This window comes from Mastigoproctus giganteus, chromosome 10, assembly GCF_048544385.1.
Source record: "Mastigoproctus giganteus isolate SK-2022 chromosome 10, ASM4854438v1, whole genome shotgun sequence".
Lineage (NCBI taxonomy): Eukaryota > Metazoa > Arthropoda > Arachnida > Uropygi > Thelyphonidae > Mastigoproctus > Mastigoproctus giganteus.
The window spans coordinates 98,654,111-98,667,516 of NC_143584.1; the positions used below are offsets into that span (position 1 = coordinate 98,654,111).

The window sequence follows — 13,406 nt, forward strand, 5'->3', positions numbered from 1 at the left end:
TAAAAATAAATATGCATATATATATATATATAATTTAAATAAATTAAATGTAAAATTAAGCAAGAGCAAAAATAAAAAAATAATGGAAACATAAGAGGCAGCATTAGCATGTCCAACAAAATGTAAGTTAAAGTAAGGCCATAAGTAGAAAAGCACTGCAAAAAGAAAATACAACTAAAACCAATTTAAAAATAAACCCCACAAAAGTAAGGGATGAAAGGAGGGAAAAAAAATTGAGAGTGGAGAGAATACGCATCAAAAATTTAAATTTTGAATATCTTAAATAAAAGACAAACATACCATAAATTTACAAGCCAATAATGAATATATATATATAATTTTCTTTGTGTATATTTTATTCCCAAATTTCACAAAACACCTGTAAGTTTCAAGTTTATAGAGGAAGTAATGCCAGATATCCAGAAAAACATTACAACAACCTATTCTGGGAATTTTTTCTAATAATAAAATAATATTTCATTATTTTATAGCATATTATATTAAATAGTATATATAGTTCATTCCGGTTATTTGGGACACATCGGGACTAGTGCATTTTGGCCTGATTAAGCGGCTGCCCCAATTATCTGAAGTTTCACTTAAATAGTTAAAAATACAATGTATCCCCCTTTACAATTAGTTCACTGTACAATCAAATCCTGTTACGACGAACTCACCATAGTAAAGTACCGTTCACTATACGATGTGTAGTAAGTGCCGGTCATAGTGATCACGTTTGGGAATTGAATTTTAATTCTATTAAACAGCGATTCTAATTAGAGAAAATAGGTCGAATATTATCTACAGGCTATAAAAGTAAAGATATATTAAGCACAAATTTACCCTTTATTACCTTACTAATTAAAAAATTAAATGATACGTTAAAATCGGAAGAATATACGTGATAATCGGAATAATTAATATGTACATACGAACTAGTTGACATTTCTGCTCACTGACATCTGTGGGTGTGGGTTAAAATTTAAAACAGTAAAAAGATAAGCAATCAATAACAAAGAACATGGCACACACAAATTGCAAGTAACACGCGCAAGTGAGAACGCCTTAACGAGTTACAAAGCTTTGAAAATAGGAATGAAGAGAAGATCTGAAAATTACTTTTTTTTATATGATTGAATATTTCATGGAAGTGTAAACACATTTCACCATAATAACCCACAGAATTCCAGCTGTCGGTATTATCGCAAATTCAGCAAGATCGAGTTTACTGTCCATTTCTGATAGATTTCACTAACAGAAAAGCCCAATAAACAGGTGACTGCTAATTGTTTTTATTGTTTTATGGTTATGACCTCCAGAATTTCGACTGAACCACGTAGTACCGTCGGAAACAATCGTAGAGTAATCTCCAGTGCTGCGGTCTCCTGCCCCGATTAAACGGCATGCTGTCCCAATTAAGTGAAGTAAACCCTGGCTATTTTCTCGATTGGTTTCTGTTTTTTAGATTTGCCCCAAATAAACGGCTGCCTTGATTAACCGGTGGCCCTAAAAAATCACCGGAATCCACTGTATTAATAGCATAATACTTATTAATAATTATCCAGCTGTTTTGGATGCCTTATATACCTGTAACATTATACATACAAACATTTTATTTTCAGTCTTTTCACCAGTATTATAATCTGAAAAATTTAAAAACAGTTCTACAGGAAATATACCATGAATATAAAAGTGCAATTAAATGCTATTTCGCATACTGGAATAATCTTGTCAATCTGCGTGTTTTCAATAATTTTGTCATTGATGATAATATGGTTTACCAGCAAATTCAAGGAACACCAATTGGCAGTTCCTGCTGCCTCATGTTTCATTGCTAACTTATATCCCCATTGGTCCGAAATCTCTTTTTATTTAGATTTGTTGACAATTTGTATGTGCTCAATTGTCCAAATTTTCGTGACAATTTTTGTCATCAATATCTCCCAGAAACTGGAAAAAACTAATTTTAGCAACTATAAAAGCCAATTATTTAGATCTGGTTATTAATAATTATAATAGGAATGCAATTATTAATCTTTATAATAAATGTGTTGTGTTTAATTTTAAAGTGGTTAATTTCTCACATTGGCTATCTAATTATTTCAAAAAGCAATCATTTCAATATCATCCTTTCTCAATATACATAGCAATTACTAGCATCAGAAAATTGTAACTTAAATATATTAACAACCTCACTCCCTTATCTGCAGTATATTACTTTCATAAGACCCTTGCAATATTATCAATTTTAAAAAAAATTACTACCTCATTATATTTATATAAATTAAATTTCTAGCTAGCTTCCATGACCTTTTGAATTTTGTACAACTTTATGGGCTTTTAGCCTGTTGGGTAATAGCTGTTATATTTCAAGCATGCCAGGTTTTTCAGTTAACTTAATCCCCCCCCCCCATCTCATACACCTTGTCATTGTGGTGTACATTGTAGAAAGCCTGTACCCAGCAACTGGCTCCTGTGGTGTATTTTATGTTTTTCCCCCCTTTTTGTATATATTATTATTCTTATTTATACACCTTTTAAATTTGAACATTAAACACATGAGAAATTCTTTAGGGGATGCCAGAAGTTCATCATAATCAAACAGAGCTAAATTACTTTGTGATAACTGAAAGGAGAGTGGAAGGAAAATTGTTGAAATTGATCATAAAAAACAGGTGCTTGGGGTGGATGGAATCTATCCAATTATATTAAGGGAGTCAGCAAAGGACCAAACCCTTATCCATAATTATGAGAGCATCCTTTGTTTCTGGGGAGGAACCTATGGACTGGAGATGTGCAAATCTATCTCCAATTCATAAAGGGGAAATCAAAAGATGACAAGAGTAATTATAGATCTGTTAGCTTAATGTCTTTTCCAGGGAAAATAATGGAGTGTGTGTGGTTAAAGAATAATACAGAACCATCTGGAGAGGAATACAATTATACTGCAGTCACAGCATGGATTTGTTAAAGGGTCATCTTGTCTAACCACTCCGATAAGTTACTATGATGCATTGACCAAGAAACCAGATGTAAAAAATAATTTTGATATCATATACATGGATTTCAGGAAGACTTGATACCGCTGAACATAAAAGACTGCTGTACAAACTGAAGCACTGTGGCAGTAAGGACAAGTTACTGCTATAGATAAAGGGATGGTTAAGTAGAAGACAGGAGTGGTTATCAATGCGCTTTGCAGACTAGTGTTATTAATCGAGTCCCCTAGGTTTCAGTGCTGGGCCCATTGTTGTTTTCTATATTTATAAATGATATCGATGAAGGTATAGCAGGCTTAATGTCTAAATTGCAGATGATATAAAGTTTGACAGGGTGGATGATATAAAGTTTGACAGTAACAAGAGTAATAACTGTATATACTGCAACAAGATTTAGAAAAATTAGGCCAACAGGCTGATAAATGGCAGCATTTAACATTGATAAATGTAAAGTGGGATTAATGAAACCCAAATACAAAGCACTGCATGTGGGTAGCAGTAATCCCAGAGTAACTTATCAACTCAGGGTAGTGGAAAATGAAAAAGATCTGGGGGTAATTGTTTAGTCAGATATGAAATCTCTGAGCAGTTCAGACATGCTGCTAGGGCAGCTCATGAGGTTTTGTTAAATGACATACAGAAACATTTCCTTATTTCTCATATTTCTTCAACTTCAACCTTACTCTAAAATAATCTCCCACTTTATCTAAGTACCATTTCCAATACAACACAGTTCAGAGGACTTACCTTCTTTCTCTTACATGGTGGGATTCCTTTGGGCAGATTCCTTCCACCGAGTGCAGTGATGTCTCTGTCTCTCCTTGGTTGAACTCTGCATCTCTGCCATATAGCTCTTCCAGTACTGTCTTATTTCAGGAACAGTTCTCTGTTAATACTGAAGGAAATTACCACAGCAGTAGTAGTAGAAGCCAGGGCACTATCTGACTGGCTCGTTACTCAGCTTCCAGAATAACTTCTAGCACAGGAACTTGCCTGGCAGAACTCTTCACTATATAGCTGGACACTCCCAGAACTACCACTGCAAGTCTGCAACACCTCCAAACTCCTCTTTTGGCACGAGCACTTCATTTATTTCCTTCTCATTTATTTATTCAGTTAACTGCAAGTTACAATCGCCCCTCGTACTACTTTTTTATACGGAAGCTTATGTTGTTGTTGTTTGGTTTTTAGGAGCATTAGCAACTAAGGCCATATTTCTCAGGGGATATGGTGAGGTCATTCCCTCACCTTTCCGCATCCTCTGTATTTGGTGGTCATAGGCTCGAATCCCAGTCTAATCAAGAAGCCTGTGCTATGGAGATTCCACAGAAGCTTATGTGTAAACCCCAGAGGGGTTTGCACGCATTTACGTATCTCACCATATCTAATTTAAACCTAACTCAGTCATGCTGTTATTCTTTAAACTCACTCTTCTTTCTTTGATGACAAAAACAGAATATTTTCCCCACATAACGAAATGCTTTCATCTTTTACCTCCAGATAACTTGTTCACAATATCTTTGAACTGCTCCATACCGACACCTTTTCCCAAAATGAACCAAGTGTCGCATTCTCAAGTAGTGGTGCAATAGAGGGATTAAACTATTGTTCAGAAGCTTTTAATTTTAAACCTTCCACACCTGCCATACCACTGTTCACCATATTCTTTAAGTGCCCTACCAGGCCTACTCCCACTAACGGAAATATTTCCGTAATGATGTTTTTGTTATTCCTTAAGTGCTTTACTTTCACACACACTATACTTACTACGAGAAATATATTTGTAAGATTTTATGTCTGTCTTACAGTTTCATGACATTTTCAAGTTTCCGTTGCATTTCCATTGTGTATAATAATCTCTCATTTGCAAATTCAGCAATATTAATTAATGATTTATTGTTGTCGATTTTATAACCTTTATGTGAATAAATCATAAACAAGTATTTTTTAAATTAGTACCGCAAAAACCGGTATTTTTGTATAAATATTGGGATTTCAAATCCTAAATAAAAGGACCAGGATCCTGGAATCTCGGTATTGTAAGCCCTAGTTGGGAAGGGGCTGTTTTGTAAGGTTAAAAGTGTATTCTGTGAATCCGTATATATTATACTCTTTTTTTTGATGGACAAACGGAGAATATTTTCTAGGGCAAACTCAATGGTGAGTTTTGATTGAATTCTACAGCATTCAATCAAAATATGTTTAACTGTTATATGTTCTGAGCAGACATTGAGGAGGATCATTGCCCATGAGCAACTAGAGGTTTTGCTGGAATCCAGCAAAACTTCACTAGTTGCAATAACAAACTCCTGATTTGATTTACAATACCGTAATTCAACTGAGAGTCTGTGTAAACTAAATATTTTGTAGATGGATGAAGAGTCAAATTCTCTAGAGCTAGTTTAATTGCATGTAGTTCCACTGAAAAGTTGCTGTACTCAGATGGAAGAGAAGCTGATATGATAGCAGAGGGAAACAGTGCTGCTGCTGCTGCTGCTCCAAAGGTTGAATGCAATTTGGAACCATCCATATATATATTGTATTTATATACTACTTATATATAAATACAAGAAGTCAGCATAGTTTTGAATATGGCTAGCATGGAATTTTTACACATTCAGTGTCGGTAGACGATTATTTCCCCATCAGTTGTTGTTGTAGTGGGATTTATTGGCACAAGGGCTGCTATGGCCAAATTGCGCTTTCCTTACTGGAGAAAATAAGTATCACAGGGTCAGTTGAAGAAAGGGGGGGTCTATGATGGATGAGAGTATTTCTTTATCTGTTGCCTATCATTACTTTTCCCTGTTGAAAATAGGAACATTCCAATTCTGTGATATTTCAAGTATCAGTAGGCCTGCTGGTCATATTTTATTTGGTTTATTTCTATAGAGATTGAGTAGTGGTTGATTTAAAAGGTATGGCTGAATAGGATGCGAAGTGAAAGTCTATATTTTAGCTGCTATTTAAGTAATAGCATTTTTCTGCAGAGATACTGAGGGGGCTCATGAGCTTCAATGTATAGAGATGTTGGAGATGTCCTATATGCACCAAGTGCAATCTGCAATGCATTATGTTGAATAGGATCCAGCCAGCATAGTACAGTCCTTTGGGCAGAATCACAGATTGGAGCACCATAATCCAAATGGGATCTAATCGTGCTCTATATAAGAGCAGCAAAGTCATACAATCTGCTCAACAAGGGAGCTGATAAAGCTTTTAGCATGTCGATCCTTTTTAGACCAGTAGTGCGTATTAATTTTTTGGTGCCTCCGTAGGCAGGAGCAGCAGTGCGTAGCACACGCTTCTTGATTAAACCGGGGTTCGAGCCCGTGACCACCAAATACGGAGAATGCCTAAAGGTCAGGGAATGACCACATATCTCCGGAGCAATATGGCCTTAGTTGCTAATGCTCCTAAAAAAAAAAAAAAAAAAACACCCCAAATAACCAATAACCAACAGTGTATTAATTTAACATACTCAAAGAAGTTTAGCTTACTGTCCTGGATTAGTCCCAAGAATCTGATATTGCTGGCAAACGGGAATGGTGAAATTTGATATCCAAAGTTCAGGATCTTTATGCAATTTGTGTTGACTGTGAAAGTGAATCGCAACTGTTTTCTGTTGGGAAAGACGATATCCATTGAGCTCAGCCCACTTTTGTACTTTATCAAGGCACATCTGCAATTGCCTTTCAATAGATCTCATGTTCTGAGAATGGCAAGAAATAGAGACATTGTTAGTGTAAAGGCTACAGTATTTGGGAGTTCTTTTGTAATGAAATCAATTCTAAGGGCAAACAGGGTTGCACTCAATACTGACTATTGCAGTACTACTACTTCCTGCAAGGATGTACTAAAAAGGGAATTTTATATAGTTCTTGTTTATACTCCAGCACGACCACCAGGTCAGTGGAGTTTACAATAAATCAATCAATACAAATGTTAATCATATTTAGTAGTCACGGGCTTCAACCCTAGTCCACCCAAAGAGTGTGTGATACTGTACTCTTGCTAGTGCTCACGAGCAAGAGTGTGTGATACTGTACTCTTGCTCGTGAGCACGATGTTATGTCGGACCTGGAAAGAGCAGTTCTTCAGGAAGTAATAAATTTAGGCAGGTTGCCTCGTAGACAACTTGGAGGTCACGGAGAATGCCATAACGGCAGGTATTATCAAATGCTTTCTCTATAGCTATGGAGACCATAACTAGGTGTTTGTTTTTCACAAAGGCATTGTGAATTTCAGATTCAACCTTGATCATCAGATCAAAGGAGCCCTGTTTTGGTGAAAGCCATGCTGACTATTCCTTAGCAAATGTTCGCTTTCAATGATCCAAGTGAGTCAACTGTGGATCATTTTTTCTAGAATTTTACCGAGGCAAGTTGACAGATATTGGTCTGTAACTATTAGGACTGGAGGGATCTTTTCCAGGAATATTTGATTAAAGAAGACTAGTAGCAGTTGTAAGTTTTTCTCATCAAAGTGCTGTAACATAACATAATATATCCCATCTGGCCCAGCAGCACCGTTGAGTGTTCTGATGGCTTGCAAAAGTTCACAGTATTGGAGAGGCTGGTTATATGAAAGTAAAAGTGGAGTTCGAAAGTTGATGGGTCTCTGTTTTGATAATTTTCTGACATTCCGGAGCTGAGACTTGAGCAAAGGTTTTGCCCATGGCATTTGCTATATCCAGAGGAGCAGAGAGTTCTAGTCCATTGCAGGAAAGAATTAGAGAAGGAACAGTTGGAAACTTCCCAGAAATTCCTAATTTTCTTCCATATTAATCTTGGGTTAGTGTTTCTATTGATAATTGATGCATACCGAGTCCAAGAATCTTTCTTGGCTTGTCTTTGAATGAGATGCACTTTTTCCCCTTAGCTTCTTGTAGTTAATAAGATTAACTGAAGTGGAGTTCGATAAAATAAATTCTGTCCTTTATTTTTTTTGTTTCCTTCGCTTTCGTGCATTCCTCATTTCACCAATAGTTGAAGTGGCATCAGGTCTAGGAATTCGATAATGGAATTAAGCATTTAGCTGCAAATAAAAGGCTGGATGCGATATAATCGGTAACTTCATCTATGGGCTGTAGCTGTATAATTTTTTTGTCCATAGTGATTGCTGACTGAAATTTGTCCCGTTTAGCTTTAGAGAATTTCCATTTCCTGCAGGGTTCATATAATAGTGGTTGTGTAGTCATCAGATTACAAATTGGAAAATGGTTGCTGCCCATGGGATCATCCAGAGCGGACCATTGCATGACTGAAAACAGTATTGGAGAGCAAATCGATAGGTAATTTGCAGAAGTCTGTATATGAGTGTGTGTGTGCCACTGTTAAGAAGAGTGAGGTTTTGTTTTTTCAGTAAAGTTACATTCAGTCGGCCGTATCTGTCTAATTTAGACTCCATAAAGGGTGGTGACCATTGAAATCCCCTAGCAAGCAGATAGGGGAGGGTAGCTGTATTAATGATCTTGAAGTTCTTCAAGATCATTATAAGATGATTTGGTGGGAGATAGACTGAGACTAGTGTTAGAGTAATCTGAGTAATCAGACGTACAGTGACGGCTTCAATTTGGGTTTGGAGCACGATTTGCCTGTCTGGAATCTTTGAGTTAATCAAAATAGCTACAACTCCATGAACAGAATCGGGTGTATTTTGCTCTTGTCTACAGACTGAGTAATTGTTTACAGAAATGGAAATTTAAGGAGTTAAATAGGTTTCTTGCAGGCAGAAATCAACTGGAGAGTAGCAGTTGATTAAGTATTGAATGTTGTCAATGTTGCCACGAAAGCCCCTGCAATTTCACTGCAAAATATAAGGAATTACTTGAATTTAGAAGAGTGACCGGTGCCCATCTCTTCTTATGCAAATATTTCCAGAATCGGATCTTCCTGTGTGGATGAGTACTCTGCATCCATCAATGTGTCCTGAATAATCTTTTTTGATGTCGAACTAGGATTATTTGAAGTAGCAGCAATCACTGGCGGAGAAGGAGATTTCGCTGGTATCGTAAGAGGCGTATTACTTGCTTGGTCTGGGTGCTTAAGTGGATCCACAGTTGGGACAAACTGGGTGAGTGACTATTGTTTGATTTTTTTTTTCAATATTGGCTTAGGTAGGTACAATTAATTTTCTTGCTTCCTGATAATTAACTTTGTTTTCAACTTTATATTTCACAATTTTTTTCTCTGTTTTCCACTTCTAACATGTCTTAGAGTAGGCAGAATGGTTGCCTTTGCAGTTGGGACAGATCATTTCTTTTGCTGGACAATCACTTTGCTTGTGATCGGAGGAGCCACAGTTGGGACAAACTGGGTTCCCTCTGCATGTCATTTGAGAGTGGTCATACTTTTGGCATTTATAATATCTCAATGGATTAGGAATGAAAGGATGAGTGCGGCAAACTACATATCCTGCTTTTACTGATGACGGTAGGTTTGGACTGTTAAAGGTGAGAATGATATTTCTGGTAAGTGTGAGTATATTGTCTCTTTTGATTATAATTCTTTTTACAGCAATTACATTTTGTTCCTGAAGCTCTTTAATTTCTTCCGCCATCACATCCATCAGGTCCCAACTAGATATTATACCCTTTAAGGTATTTAGGGTTACATGGGGAGTTACTTTCACTGGAATTCCAGCAAAATTTGTCATTTGTATCAGTTTTTCAGAATGCCTGTGGTTTAGAGTCAAAAAAGTAAGTCCCCTGATTGCAGTCTCTTAACCGTCTTGGGAGACCCTTTCCAGGTGTTTTTTGTATTAGAAAGGGGAATTGCTTACTGAGAGGCTGTTCTGATAGTGAGTGCACTATTAAAAATGCAGTTAAGTCTGTCGCCGTGGGATTGGTTTTCAACCTCTTTGGTTGTGACGAATATAGCCATTTACTGTCTCTGGCCGACAGCTTGTTGGCTGTAAAGATGTAAACATATTGTGTTCCAAGTTGGCTCCTTTTAGTCCTTGGCAGATGAACCTTTTTGCCAAGGTTACCGGCCTGATCATGGGGAGACAGGAACAGTGCCTGTTGTGACAAAGTGAAATTAGTAGGAGTTAGTCTACAAAATATGAAAAATAAAGAAAGGTTACTTCCCTTCCTTGCTCTCTACCAGCTTTTTGATATAAGAGCTGCTATTAAATAAAAGGATTTCTTAAGGAGAGGAACATAAAAGAGAAATAGAATTCTCCTTTTAGAAAATCATAGTGAAAGCACAGAGAAATCGCTCAGTCACAATCACTTGGCACCCGGGGCCTTGTGAACTAGTGGACTCAATGCCTCGCTGTGTGACTGCCCTTATCTGGGTGAAAGGTGGGCCGACCCATTACTAGGTAGGTATCCCATGATTTCTGTCCATTCAATGTGTGTGTGTGTGTGTGTGTGTGTGTGTGCGCGCAGATATATATACCCCCCCACATTAATCTTCTCTCTCTCTCTCTCTCTCTCTCTCTCTCTCTCTCTCATACACACACACACACACACACACACACACACACACACACACACACACACACACACACACACACACACACACACTGGAGGGAATGCAATGGTGTGTAATGTAAATTTAAATACTAATGCATAATAATTAAGCTAAATAAGTAAGAATATAAAAGATTAAAACTCGGGTTAGCGTGTACTTAACTGTAAAATTTATGGTTTCTGTTCTTTCTCTCACATACTTACAGTCTCATTCATTCTTCTGGCTTTCAGTTCATTTGTTCTACTCTTGCTTTCTGCACTGCACTGTGGGCACCTCACCTTACTATTATTCTTCAGTTGTGGTGCAGGCCTAGCCACAAGTTTTTTTTGCAGGCCAGGGGAGAATGCAGTCATAGTGTTTGTGTTGTTAGTAAATGTTTGTGTGTATATATATAAACTAATGTAAGTTATTATTAACTTTGTATTCTTTCGACCAATTACATTTGCTCTTTCACTCATTCCCACTCATCATAATACTCATTCACTCTCTCTTTCCCTCATGATGGGTCACTCTTTCTTTCACCAAAACTGACATTTATTCCCTTTTACCATAATTCCTAATTCATTCTTTCACTCAGTGCTCAGCCCATTCATTCTTCTTTCCTTCTACATTGCATTGGCTTGCTGCCTGTACATTCCCTCACATGGTTACTTATTTGGTGTGGGGCCCCGGTCAATTCGGTTTTGTCATGTGAGGGCGCAGAATATTGCTATCCTGACAGTTCTCAAGTCATCGCCCGGGTGTGGTGTGAGACATGGGCAATTTAGCTATTAATTATTGTTTAATTGCTGGGAGGGCTGAATTGCCCTTTGGATAGTTCTGCACATTTCGAATACTTTCTGTGTGAAGGTTGAAAAGGCTTTATAATTTTCCTCTTCCATAACGAACAGATGTTCTTCTCCCTTGGGAAGGGGCCAATCTGTGCTATTAGCTGTGTTCTAGGGATTTCATAAATTATACATTCATATAGAATGTGTGCCCAGCCTTCACTCTTGCCACAGGTGCAGTTTGGATCATAAATCAGCCCTAAGGAGGTTATAGTTTTGAATTTAGGGAGCCATGACCTGTCAATATAAATGTAAAATGTCCAGGGGCATACCATTTAGGTGGCTTTGAATTAACCATTGCCACCCACGAAAGAAACCTTTTGGTAACCAGACCTCTTGTTTCTTGCTCCCAATTTGTTTGCCTTAGCTCATGTAACTTTGTGGCTATTCTTTTTCTTTCAGCCTTGATGGTGTTTGCTGTGTCAAGGGCTATCCCCAGATTTTCTGGGGATAGCCCTTGGGATACAACTCTTTTTTGACTACTTCCAGGTAAAGTGGGCAACACCTGCAACACAGGTGTGCTAACTGTGCAACATGCTCTGGTAATAGTGAGAAATATTGTTCTGTGAATTGATTCTAATTTATTCCTGTTTCTTATTATGGTTGAGTCAGTGAACCACGCACCAGCTCCAGGTTAATTGAGCCCCCAGCCTGCTCGACTGATCCTGGCAATCATATCATACCTGCATAATTTCTCACTTTCTTCACCAAGCAGGTCAAATGGGAATAAAAAATTAATTTTGAATCAAAAGGCCCCTCCAAAATATTTTAGTTCTGTTACCATTTTAATAGTAGTGTTAATTTTGATTCGTGGATGACTTCTAATGCCAAATTGCCATTTAGAACTTTTTTTTTTTGAACAAATGAACATACTCAAAAAAATATTGCTTTTTCAAGCAATATTTTGAGTACGTGCATTTGTGCCCACTTCTGCAGCTGCCAGAAGCAGCATTTGATCTTCGCTCTACAACCATTTGCGTGTTATCTTTTACAAGGAAAATCATGTCATTTGCAAAGGCCAGGCTATCCACAGGGCCCAGATCCAAGGCCAGAAAATCATCCAGAACAATATTCCTGAAGAAAGTACCAAGGATTGAACCCTGCACGTACTGAGACACTTCTGTATGTAAGGTAGCTGTTTATTACCTTATAGAGATTTTGTGGGGCATTTGCCCGGCAGAGTCTCCTAAGGACACTAGGCCACCAGAGTGAGTCAACTGCCCCAGCAAAGTCAATAGAGATTGCCAGCATATATTTCTCCTCTGAGTTTTTAACTGTTGTCAGTAGGTGGTGCATGGCATCATCTATAGAGTTGCCCTGTTTAAAACCATACTGATTGTTGGAATGTAAACCTGCTTCTGTGTAATATTGAAGCAGGTTTACATTTCAACAATCAGTATGGTTTTAAACAGGGCAACTTGGGATCAGTGGGGGGGGGGGGTTCCTCAGGGTTTTTGAGAAATAATCTTAACACAGCTTTTTTCCGTATTTTTAGGAATATACTTTCTTTCATACAGTTATTATATAGTGCCATTAATTTGCCTGGTGCTATTTCCACTAATTTTTTTGATAATCTCAAACTTTATGAGGTCAAAACCTGGGCATCTATTGTTTTTGGTTTTAGATAGTGCTATTTCTAAGTCTTTTATATTAAACAGAGGTTCAATATTGAATATGGTATTGCCATATTCAATGTTTTCTTTTATAATATCCAGCTAGGTGGGGGAATGATCCCCAGTTTCATCTGAATAATACCGTCTAGGATGTTATTTACAAAATTCACCTAAGTTTGGGGTTCCATTTGACTTTACAGTGGTTTCTAAGGCATCTGTCCTCATGGCAGCTTGTTGGTCAGTATTCTGTAGACAACTCCCCAAGGGTCATTCTTTCCAGTAGTTCCAACCAAGTGCCTCCAGCATTCCTTCTTCTTGTCTTTTATGAGTAGTTGCACAATGAAATCATCAAGGTCTGTCTGGGAAGAGCCAGTCCCATGTGGCAAATAAACTGAACAAACTATTAACAGAAACCTACTGCAATGCAAATTGCTACAGCTTCTATGTTGGAGGAAAGCAGCACAGGTTGAATGGGGTCAGGTTGCTCAA

The 13,406-nt window shown here is 37.5% G+C and overlaps 1 protein-coding gene across 4 annotated transcripts in view; it reads right to left on the reverse strand.

Moving 5' to 3' along the window:
- Positions 1-13,406, reverse strand: part of Opa1 (Opa1 mitochondrial dynamin like GTPase) — a 648,761-nt gene that overhangs the window by 89,169 nt on the left and 546,186 nt on the right. The gene's annotated exons all lie outside the window — the stretch shown is intronic.